This window comes from Mustela nivalis, assembly GCF_964662115.1.
Source record: "Mustela nivalis genome assembly, chromosome: X".
Lineage (NCBI taxonomy): Eukaryota > Metazoa > Chordata > Mammalia > Carnivora > Mustelidae > Mustela > Mustela nivalis.
In genome coordinates, this window is record NC_139040.1 from 64,483,719 (window position 1) to 64,496,380 (window position 12,662).

Sequence of the window (12,662 nt, forward strand, 5' to 3'; positions counted from 1 at the left end):
CCTGCTTCCTCCTGTCTCTCTGCCTGCCTCTCTGCCTACTTATGATCTCCCTCTGTTAAATAAACAAACACTTCTGTCCTTAAATTTTGCTACAACAATGAGAGTGTTAGTGGATGAAAAATTACTCAAGAGGGGAAATTCCGGGTAGGCAGGCTCTTGCTTAACTGGTCAAACAGGATTCTTGCTGAGGATGGCCAAGGCCTCGAACACCAAGCGCGCAATAGCGACTCTATCGGATATGAAGGTTAGGGAGGTTCTCACCAAATTGACGTAGCAAATATCTGCCTAGGGAGGGCCAAAGTAGAGGCATAGTGGGAAAAGCTCGGAATAGTCTGACTGAAATTTGTTGAAGTAGACTTTGTCAGTAGGACGCATGATCACGTAATATCCTGTTATAGCCTGTCCATGTGGACGTGGACCACTGCATTAACTTATCGTTTGGCATTCAGAATTTTCCTACATAACTGTTTTAGTTTTGTGTTGTTTTTAAAGCTTGAAGGAACAACTTTTCACAAAGCTGTGTTTTTCTGTCTCATTATATCATAATCTCTGTTCTAGCAGTCCTAATCCTTTGTCGGGAATACAAAACTAACAGTTCCAACGAGAGAGCAAGCCCTTTAGGATAGACAGTGTCTCTCTTAATTGAATGTGTATCAAGAAGGATCTAAAACCAAGGGGTGAGAGGGTACACTTCAGTTAAAAAAAAGTAAGTCAGAAGTGGGAGGTGCAAGGCTTCACTAAAAGAGCCCTCGGCAAAAAAGGAAATTCACCAAAACCGCCTCCGCGGGGGAGGAAGTCGAATTTTTGACTCTGAGGAGCGGTTTTTTTTTTTCCGAAAACGAAGGGCGGGGGAGCAGCGGAGTTGGGCGCAATTGTGGAGCGATGCTGCCACCAAATGGCCAAAAGTTCACTAAGCGGCGGTCGAAGGCGCACTGCGGCAGCCGCAGCAGCAGCCGCAGCAGGAAGTTCCGGGTCGGGAGTGCGGTGGTTGATGGGAACTGTGGCCATTTGCTTTAGGGTCGTACGGAATTCGGCCGGCTCTTTAGTGCCCGTGGCGTGCATTTATGTTGTGGACAGTTCCTTACGGTCTCCGCGGTGGTGGGCATTACTGGGAAAATTGGGGGCGAGGAGGAGGAAGATGCTAGTTCTCGGACCCATTCTAAGGGTCATCTGGAGGGGTAATGGGAAGATGGACGAGCTCGGTTCCGCGTGGACATGCGCGTTAGTGGTAAATGGAACTGCCCGGCCGGCTGTGTCGTCTCTGCCTTCAGGCTCTTCGGAGGGAAGTTTCTGCCGTTCCTTTACTCTGTGGGTGGGGGCCTAGGTGCTTGAGTGGGAGAAAGGGAAAGACCGCTAGCCCTGGAATCCCCTTTAAGGACGTCGTCCGTCAGTGTGTGTCCGTCCATCTGTCTGTCCACCCACCCATCCATTCGCCCAGTCCTTCGTAAAACAAATATTCACTGGACACCCATTAACTACCAGACACAGCCTTAGACCCTGGGGACCCAAAGACACGTAAGAATACGAGGGCCCTGGTTTCGGGTACCATCCCTTCTAGTGAGTGGAGACAGAAACAACTTACCGAGTTCATTTCAGATAGTGGTTAATAAGACGGGGCGATAAGACAGAAAGAAATGCGGTGGATGCGTGTACGCGCTTTTACTGAGTGGTCAGATTCGTCTTCTTCAAGGAAATGAGCGTTGAGGACGTTGGGAGTGGTCCTGGATGGCTCTGAAGACACCGATGAGGATAAAAGCTGCTTGGTTTTGCGTTGTTTCATGCCTTATTAACACGGAGGCTTAGATTAACACAGAATATAGATAATGTTTGCTGCTTCATTCCCTGCTCCCAGGCTCTCAAAATGATTGATCATCAGAATAGAAAATACTAGTAGAAGGGCTCAGTGGATCAGGACCGGGAAGTGCTGGCACTACAGCGTGGACAGCAAAAGCTGCTGGGTTAGGGCCTTGAGTGTTTAGGTTAAAGAGCTCTTTCCACTGAACCCCAAAGAGCACAGAGGGTGGCGAAGCCTGGTTCCCTTCCTCTTTGTGGTTTGCCTTCCCTTCTGGACTCCTTTCTCTACGGGTCCTAGGATCTTATCCTTCCAGACTGGATCATTTATGGGGCTTGGCTTTGCTGTAATGGAGGAGTCAGTCAGGGACTTGCAGTCCTATCGGTGGAATTCCAGTGGAATTTTAATTCCAGACAAGAGTTTGGAATGGGCCCATGGTACAGTAGGTCCTATGTAGTTTTGGAGGCTTTATAGACGCGGCACACGTGACTATGGCTGTGACCTTTTAAGGGACCCTGTGGTTCAGCAGGAAGGTGAAACCATGTTGACAACAACATCTCAACTTGAATGAGTGAATGAGTGCATATTCTGTGTGTAGACAGCAATAGGAATCCCTTAGTTGTTCTGGGTGTGGAGGAGAGGTTAGCTGAAAAGCTGCAGATCGATGACTGGCTGAGGTTCTCCCTGATGTAGAGGTGAGGTACACAGTGAAGGGAAATTATAAGAAGAGGCCTTCAGAAAGAATGGCCACAGTGGGTTCCAGAGTTTGTCCAAATATCCCGAAGGCCTCTGCCTCAAAAATTGGATCTGAGGAAAAAGAACTTGTAAATGGACAAAGCAAAGTGAATGGCCTGAGTAGGTGGGAGTTGCAGGGGGGTTGGGGGGGACTGGCTGCTTTAGTGTACAGTAGATGCTAAACAGAGTACCCACCCAATTCCCTGTTAGAGGGCAACTGCACACTTGTGTTGAGTGGAAATATCCAGGACACCAGCGGGTTTAGGCCAGGGTAGCAGCAAGCCTTTGCCCTGTGGTGTTGGACGGTGGGTGGCAGGTGGCTATGATCTTCGGTTCTTTCCATGATCAGCACCCACCTTTACTCCCAGTACAGGCCATGACAGGATTCATCCTCTATGTTCTGAGTACTGAGATTTGGATTCATCCTCTATGTTCTGAGTACTGAGATTTGGGATCATCCATAGTCTGCGTATAATTTAGCTGCATTATTTGGGGGACAGAATTCCTCCTAGGAATGGGGGAAAAGGTGATTAGACGAGGACCAAATGTCTGCCATGGTATGTTTTGATCAACAGCAACAACAGTAATAATAATTGCCTACCTCTGTTCAAGGTTTGCTGTGTGCTGGGCCCCATGCCAAGGGCCTTCTCCATATTCCCTCGTTTAATCTTAACAGTGACCAGTAATAGAAACACTGGTACTTGTGTTTCCATTTTATATATGAGGAGACTAAGGCTTAGTTTAGGTGGCCTACCTGGGATTAAACAAATCGGCCATGGTTTCAATCCAGGTTTGTCTCCAGTCCAGTTTTTTCTGAAAGTGTGATCCCCAGAACAACAGCATCAGCATCACCTGGGCGTGCTATGTTAGAAATGCAAGGCCTCGGGCCCTGCCCCAGACCTACTGAATCAGAAACTCTGGGGTCAGGGCCCAGCCATCTGTGGCTTTAAAACACCTTTCAGGTGATTCTGATAGAGCGCATTTGTAAAATACCGCAGGTGCTCCATGACTAAACTACTACTAAAGAGCACACATTGCTGGTTTCTTTGGCATGTAGGACTGTTTGCCAGGAAGCTAATGGTTTACTCTGTAAGAGGTATGGTGTGTGTTCCTGACATTTATGGGAAATGAGGATAAGGAGAAAACAAATTGTATGAGACCAGTGACAGGGTTGGGGCAGGAGGACGTTGAACAGATGTTGTTGAATGGAGAGGATGCCCAGGCATCTCCATGGCCGTTTTTATTTTCCTGAACTTCATGGAAAAGTTGACGAGTAACATGGGCACCTAGAGGAGGTAGTATAGTGGCAGCATATCTTTAATTTGGGGCCATGTAGATAGTACAGGGGTGTGGGATGCTGCTCCTGAAATCCCCAGCCCTCCTGGCCAAAGTTTTTCCAGAATTTTGACTGGGTAGGTTCCAGCCCTTTAAGGCCTCTGTAGAATATGGGAGTGGGAGTGGGGGGGCGGGCAACCCATATCCCAAACGATACCTCTTGGAGTCCCCACCACCAGGATATATCCCACTGATTATCAGCTATTAAATTATCCTCACCGAGTTTCAGGGGCTGCCCGAATCTCTGCTTTGGGGAGGGCTGATGGGAATGGTGACTAGGAAGCACGGTGCCCTGTGGAACTCAAGGAGGAGGGAAACTGCAGGAAACTCAGGCAGGTCACCTGGTACTCATCAGTTTCTCCACAAAGTTCAGGAAAACAAAAAGGGCCATGGAGATGGCTGGCCCCCGCTGTAGCTCACAGCAGCCCAGACAGACAGAAGAGCCTCTGTGTAATTCTCCGGTGCTCCAGGCCAGGAGCTCCAAGGGGAGGACTCAGAACTGTGGTGGAATGCCCAGCCTCCCTGGCCAATGGAACTCAGAGAAAAGGGAGGCAGAGTATCCCCATCTGATGGTGAAAGGAAGGAGGACGTTGTCTGGTATACTAACACATGGAGGCAGAGGGTAGACTGAACAGCGGTAATGGATACAATCTTCTAACCCTTGGGGAACTGGTGGGGAAGGCTGCCCCTCTAAGACCTGTGGACCCAGGTACCTGGCTTCAGTAGACATTGGTGGTGGAGGGGGCGGGGGAGGCACTTTTGCTGGCCCCTTTGCTGCTACCACTGCTAATTCCTCAGAAAACTGTGTAGACAGTGAGTCAAATGGCCTTATCGCCTCCCTTGATTTTTCGTTTGTCTGATAAACCTTTGTGTGGGGTTTGCTTATAGGCCCAAGTTTAAGTTTATTTCAGTCAGTATTTCCACCCTCCCCTGCATCTGATTTGCTTTTGGCAAACCCATAAGTAAGAAGATTTGAGGGAGGCCTCATCTGGAAGAAAAATCCCTGTGTGTGTGTGTGTGTGTGTGTGTGTGTGTGTAGGTGTGTATACATATATGTATGTGCACATACACATGTATGTGTGTGCAGACATGCACAGAAATCTATAAATTTTATATATTTATATCCATCCTTTAACATTAATATAGGATGTATTTAAATATAACAGTATAATACAGAATTATATACAATGATATAATATCAATATAATAGTATGTAATAACAGAACATAGTATATATAATACATAATGTATACTATGATATGTAAAATGATATAATTTTGTATTATATACAATCCGTGTGTGTGTGTGTGTGTGTGTGTGTGTGTGTGTGTGTATACATATATAAAACAGGAGAATTTCTATGTCTGCCTGGTCTAGAAGAAGAAGTTCCAATCTGGGGAAAGGGTATATACATTCCTGTTCTCTGACATGCTTACACTGGCAGTACTTAGAGAAGTCTTCCTTCCTCGCGCTGTCACGTGGCTCTTAGTCCCTCAATTCTGGCATCAGGGTCTCGGAGGAAGCACTTTGTAGGATCTGTAAATATTCATACAGCAGTTTGGACCAAGCTGGCCAGCAGGGCTTTGAAACTTGTCCATAAGCCAGTCCCTGCTTATCTCCCATTGCTTACAAGGTGGCGCGGCTTACCGGTTTCCTTTTTCGTTCTCTGAAGGCCCTCTCCTACCTGTCTCTCGCTTTCAGATCTGGGACGAATTGCCTAACGGTGTGAGCTCTTTCCTCTGTGAGCAAAACTCAGAGTGCAGTTCTGCATAAGCTAGGCGTCTGGGAGAAATGTGTCCTAGCATGTCTTAGGCCCATCCCTGCTGCTTCCGCACAACTGAGGACTTAAGCCCGGATTACTGATTTCTTCACTCGGGCCTATCCGTACCACCCTCTCCAGCAAGAGCAAACCTGTATTCACAGAGCGGCAGGCCAGCAAGAGCTAGTTTTCTGATGGGATCATCCAGAGTGACCTTTGTCTGGTCTTGAACACCCCATGTCGCTATTTAAACCAAAACACCCTTCCACAAGATGTTTAGTTCCAGTGCTCAACCTACTTATTTTTCTCATGCCCCCAATCCTGTCCACCCTTCCATTCCACAACTTATTTTCTCTCTTCAAACCTCCAACACCGCCTCTCCCGGCCTCGCTCTTAGCTGATGACCTCCCTTTCTAGTTCGTTGGGAACACTGCCTAGGAGTCAACCCGAATTCACAAGCCCAAAATTGAACTTCCCCATCTTCCCCAATGAACCGTCTTCAGCTGCGGTATTTTCCATTGCAGGGTAATGGCAACTCTATTCATTCAGCTGTGGTGCCATAGACTTGAGAGTGGCCCCTCATGATGCTGCTGTACTCAACCGCTCATTTTCAGCCTGTTAGGAGATCCCGTCCCGTGAGCTCTTTTGAACAAAATAGGCCCAGAATCTGACCACTTGTCACCACCTCCCCTGTTAACATCCAGTTACGAGCCACCATCTGTTCCCCTCCCTGCCCCAGCACACTGAAATTGTTTCCTGACTTATTTCTCTGCTTCCCCTTCCCTCCCGCCAACCCGCTAGCCCCCCGACCCCCCTCCAAACTGGCCCACTGATCGTCAATCCGGCAGCCAGAAAAATGCTATTAGAACATACAATCAGATCATATAATGAATGCCTCTGCTTGACTCCTTCCCTTGTCGCTTTTATGTCTTTGATTAACGTCACTTTTCAATGTGGCTCACCCCTAAACATCTTATTTCAAGTGCCCCTCCCCACCACACGTACAATTCCCCTTTACCTTGTCTTACTTTGTTCCTTCAACACAAGTTATGCGATTTGCTTCCTTGTTAGGATGTTTGCTTGTCTCCGTCCACTAGAAGGCAAGCTCTTCCAAGCCAGGGCAGTTGTTGTGGCACTTGTGGTTGTTTATTACGTGTGTCTCATGGTTCACTACTTTGTCTCGATAGTGACTGGCATGGAGGAGGTCCTCCATAAATGTTTGTTGCATGAATAAATATATATTGCCAACATCCTCCACATTTACTCATTTTTTTTTAATCCAGTGAACAGTGAGAGGGAGATGTTAATGCCCCCCGCAAAATTATGTTTCTGTCAATTTCCCCCTATGGTTGCACCATTGTCAACAAAATCCCAAGACAAAGAAAAATAGTTCCAACACATATAACAGGCGAGGGTAAAGCAAAAGGTCAATCTCCTCTCGGAAGGAGGAGCAGCAGACGATAAATAGCACACCAAACAGCGAAACAGACAAGCAAAGGAAACACAGTAGGGCATCCATGAATGAACGAACACTGTTCACAAGCAATTTGGTAGTGGTGGTGAGGGTAAGGGAACAAACTACTTTTGCTCAACTGTGCTCACACCGAGTGTGGGAAAAGAGATCTCCACAAACGTCGTCATTGCATCTGATGTTAGGACAATGTTGAAGAGGAAGTTCACTCGTTACACAGCAACCTCCCTAGGGTGACTCATGGGAGAAACCTACCTCAGGCAAAAGCATGATTATTCCTTCTGTGCAGTCATTCAGGTTTGACTTCAGGGATCCTGGGACTCCTGCTGGTGATCACCTTTCCCTCTTTCCACTTAGGCAGCTCGAAAAGGTGGGTCAACATCTCTGGCCGACAGGCAGTAAATGTGGAAAGCCTTATGGCAGGTGTTTTGTGTTCAAATCAGTCATCCGATTAGACTTCCACACTTTAATTTGGCCTTGATTTCCTCACCCAACATATCTGTGAAAACTTGGATTTTCTTTGCCATTGATGTGTGATTCCTCAGCTCAAAGCCTGCCAGTCAGGGGCTTCTGGTCTCACCCAGAGTAAAAACCCAGTCCTTGGCCTGGAGAGACTCTACCAGATTTAACTCCTGGCTAACTCTCTGGCCTCCTCTCCCCTTCACTCACTCTGCCCTAGCCCAGCTGGAGCCACCTGGTACTTTGAATAAAATCGTCTGTCTCTGGGGGATTGAACCCCCACGATATATTACCATTACCATAGCCACAGACTCGGTTTTTTTTTTTTTTTTTTAAACCCAGCTTTTGATGGCAAAGCATGATGGCTCTCCCAAGTCTGCTTACCCGCTCGTGCGTGCCGACATTTGAATAAAGTGTATCTGTCAGTCAGACCCTCAAGTGCTATGTATATCACTGCACTTTCCACCAGTAGCATCGCTGGTGTACCTTTCTGGCCAATGCTAAATTCTTGTTCTACAGCTCACCCTCTGAGAAGAAATATGGTCACCAGCCACCACTGAGACCATTAGATTGGTGACGACAACTACCTTCCATCTTAGCGCATCCACACTTTCTGTCTGGAAAAAAAAAAAAAAAAAAAAAAGAAGAAGAAGCTCCGAGCCTGTTTACTGGGGCCTTTCTAGAAAACAACAATCGTCATCCTTATGGCCATTTATCTCTGACTTTTTCTATCCTTGTAAATCCACCGAACTTCCAAGGCTCCCTCCTCCAGCCTATCCAGTACGACTGTCCCCTGCCTACTTGGATAATTATTTCCCACAGCCCGCACTGCTAACCTAGGATGCGGAAGCAGAGTCTATGCAGTACGGGAGAGGCTAGACTTTCAGTGGCACTGTGGCACCTCCAAGCCTTCTTTATCCAGAAGGATCCTGCCTGGAGGACTGATCCCCAGAGCCCCTTGGAAAGTGCCCTGATTCGGTCAAAACATTCTAATGAGCCACTCCTTGGAAATCCAGGCCTCTGGAAACCCATGGCATGGGATTTCATCAATTTGGAGGTGCACAGGAGAGCCGATGGGGTGCACATAGTTTGAGGGTCATGAATTACTATCGGATGGTGCAGGGTCAAGGCCCGGAGGGTTTTTCTCTCTCTTGCTTCCTTTCACCTCAGAGAAGGGCCTCAGGAAATGCCTCTGAAGCCAGTTCACTCAGTCTTCTCTGAACAGCACTGCCAGCCCTTCCTTCCAGATCTTGTTCTTGTGTTGAAACCGCCGCCCCCACCCCCCCCACCCCACCCCCACCCCCCCCGCCCCGCATATGGACTTGACATCCTCACCAGAGACAAGTTGGAAAGCTGGGGAAAGTTACCAGAATGTATTTTTTAAAAGTCAACCACAATCCCACAACCAATGAATGTATCATCACATTCAGTTCTTAATTTACTCCCTACTGGTCTCTTTCCTGTGGGAGTAAGATAATGTAATCTGTAACCCACCACCGTGAGATTCAGTGGTGTCCCCTGCTGCATTCCAGACATTGCTGAGCATGTGTGAAGATCTGCAGAAACGGCCTTCCTGCCCCCTGCCCACACACCCCCCATCCTTCATGGAAAAGAAAAAACACTTAACCCCAACATTAGTCAGACAATAAAAAAAAAAATCATTTTTGTTATTTTTTTAAGCTTTCATTTGAATTCCGATTATTGGACATGCAGCATAATATTAGTTTCAGGTGTCGGATATTGTGGTTCAACCCCTCCATACCACACCCAGTGCTCATAACAAGTGCCCTCCTTAATCCCCACCACCTATTGAACTCACACCATCACACCCTCCACCTCCCTCCCGGTTATCCATCAGCTTGCTCTTTATAGTTAAGAGTCTGTTTCGGGACGCCTGGGTGGCTCAGTTGGTTGGACGACTGCCTTCGGCTCAGGTCATGATCCCGGAGTCCCGGGATCGAGTCCCGCATCGGGCTCCCAGCTGCATGGGGAGTCTGCTTCTCCCTCTGACCTTCTCCTCGCTCATGCTCTCTCTCACTGTCTCTCTCTCAAATAAATAAATAAAATCTTTAAAAAAAAAAAAGAGTCTGTTTCTTGGTTAGGCAATAAAAATTAAAAAAAAAATTAGTCACAGTGAGATACCATTTATTTTCTATCAGAGGACTCTTTGATTTAGGGACAGAAAAGGATACGAGGAAATTACACCCTAAGGAAGAAGAGAGAACCAGGAAGCCCGGCTTGGGCCACTAACAGCACTCTGTGGCTGTTTGAAGGAAGTGGTGCTATCCCTCACTCAGGTTTGTCCCCTGGCCCAGTTCCTATGGGATCGGCTAGGAATCCAATGAGGGGCTGAGAGTAAAAACTGAAAGAGCTGTTTCCATAATAAGAGAGTGAACTTTGGGGACTTCATCAAGATAAAAAGCTTCTGCACAGCCAAGGAGACAGCCAACAAGACTAAGAGGCAGCCCACGGAATGGGAGAAGATATTTGCAAATGACACTGCAGATAAACGGCTGGTATCCAAGACCTATAAAGAACTTCTCAAACTCAACACCCAAAAGACAAATAGCCCAGTCAAAAAATGGGCAGAAGACACGAACAGACACTTCTGCGAAGTAGTCATACAAAGGGTGAACAGACACACGAAAAAATGCTCAACATCACTAGCCATCAGGGAAATACAGATGAAAACCACAATGAGATACCACCTGACACCAGTTAGAATGGCCAAAATTAACAAGACAGGAAACAACGAATTTTGGTGAGGAGAGAAGGGGAAGGAGAAAGGGGAACCCTCTTACACTGTCAGTGGGAATGCAAGCTGGTGCAGCTACTCTGGAAAACAGTATGGAGGTTCCTCAAGATGTTAAAAAGAGAGCTACCCTGTGACCCAGCAATTGCACTACTGGGTATTTACCCCAAAGATACAGATGTGTTTAAAAGAAGGGCCACCTGCCCCCCAAGGTCCATAGCAGCAGTGTCCGCAATCGCCAAACTGTGGAAGGAGCTGAGATGCCCTTCAAACAGATGAATGGATGAAGAAGATGTGGTCCATATATACAATGGAATATTATTCAGCCATCAGAAAGGATGAATACCCACCATTCGCATCAACATGGAAGGACCTGGAGGGGATTGTGCTGAGTGAAGTAAGCCAAGCAGAGAAAGACAAGTATCATGTGGTTTCACTCTTATGTGGAACATAAGGAATAGCACGGAGGACTACAGGGGAAGAGAGGGAAATCTGAAGGGGGAGAAATGAGAGAGGGAGATGAACCATGAGAGACTCCGGATCCCAGGAAACAAACTGAGGGTTTCAGAGGGGAGGGGGTGAAGGGAGGGGTTAACAGGGTGATGGGTATTAAGACAGGCAGGCACGTGTGGTGATGAGCACTCGGTGTTATATGCAACTAAGGAATCATGGAACACTACATCAAAAACTGATGATGTGCTCTACAGTGGCTAACTGAACATAATTAAAACATAATAATAAAATAGCTAAGATCATCATTCAGAGAGAGAGAGAGAAAGAGCGAGTGACGAAGCAGTACAAATCACTCAGCACAGCCCAGACAGCTCCCTTTCGTGGTGGGTGACCACCATGTGCAACTAGTGGGCCTGTGGTCAGACCAGCGGTTGCTCCTGTGCCACCAAGCACCACAGGAGCCACTCTCAGAGAGGTCTGCTGGTGATACCTGGCTCCAGAGTCCCAGAATCTTTTTGTAGGTGTGGCTGAATAAAGACAGGATTAACACCAGGTCAGCAGAACAGGCCCATCACCAGTCTCATCCCTGCCTCTTCTCTGGATGCTCCAGAACTCCTGATGAGCTCTGCATCAGCATATTCAGCAGCCCCCGCCAGGGTGTGTGATGGCCACCAAGGTTATCACCAGGCTTGGGCAAGGACAGGCCTGACGGTATATCCTGACATATGATTCCGTATCCTCACCCAAGAATGGAATACAATGGAATGGAATGGAATGGAATGACAAAGGAGATCTGAAACATGGGCATGGGGAAGGCTTCAGAGGGCTCTGAGTGAAGAATTGACCCAAGTCCTAAAGGACCAAATTGTTCTGACCATTTAGGGAAATACACACACGCACGCACACACACACACACACACACACACACACACAACTGAAGCAAAAACTTTAGCACACTTCTAGCTGAGAAAATTTAAAGATGGGGCTTGGATTATCAATGTAAGGGCTGACTTAGCCAGAGCGAGCCATTTTGTTGTTTATGCAGTAAACTTAGATTGAACCTGCCCCTTTCCCCCAAGAGAAAAGCGCTTAGAAACAGAACTGGTGAAATATGACTGACCAGCCCCTGATAACGGAGCCCACATACAAGGACGTGTCCGGCCAGGTGGAAACGCCCAATCAGTGAAAGGGCACGTATTACCTCCCTACCCGCCAGGGATGAGCCAGGCCAGGTGGAAACGTCCAATCAAGGGAAAGTGCACGTATTACCGGCCAAGGAGTGTGAGCCCCGCCTTTTGGGCTCCAGACAAATTCTAGCCAAGGTCATAGGCTGAATTAGATGACTATCATGGGGTAGAATGTAATTCCATTGGCCACCTGTGTGTGGCCAAAGGCTCAACCACATGGCCTTTACTCTATAAAAGTTAGTCTGTGAGACTGGGAGGGGTCGCCTCTTTGCAAGAGACGGCCCTGGCCGGTCAGTTTGATTCCGGATGGTTGGCGCGAAATAAAGCTTTGCTTGACCTTCACTTTGTATCAGTCTCGTCCTTTTGTCTACGGACCCTTTCAGTGGGGGTTCGTCCGGGATGAAACGGCAAGGACTGAGCCAGCATCAGAAAGCCTCCGGAGGTAAGATCTCAAGACCCCTTGAAATCCTGTCTGTTTGTCTGTCTTGTCTGTCTGTCTGTCTGTGGCGCTCCAGGGTAGTAAAGCCCACCGGGGAGAAGCTGGACGCAGCATAGCTCCCAGGGCTGGAGTGGATGCGGGGACGCCTCATCTTGCGGGGGGGTGGGGGGGTTGCCAGGAGTTACGGGCCCTCCCAGGCAATCCAGGGACTGAGAAAATCCCCAACATTGGGCGCATCTAGGGGACCAAGTGAATCCGCACCAGTGAGTGCATCTAGGGA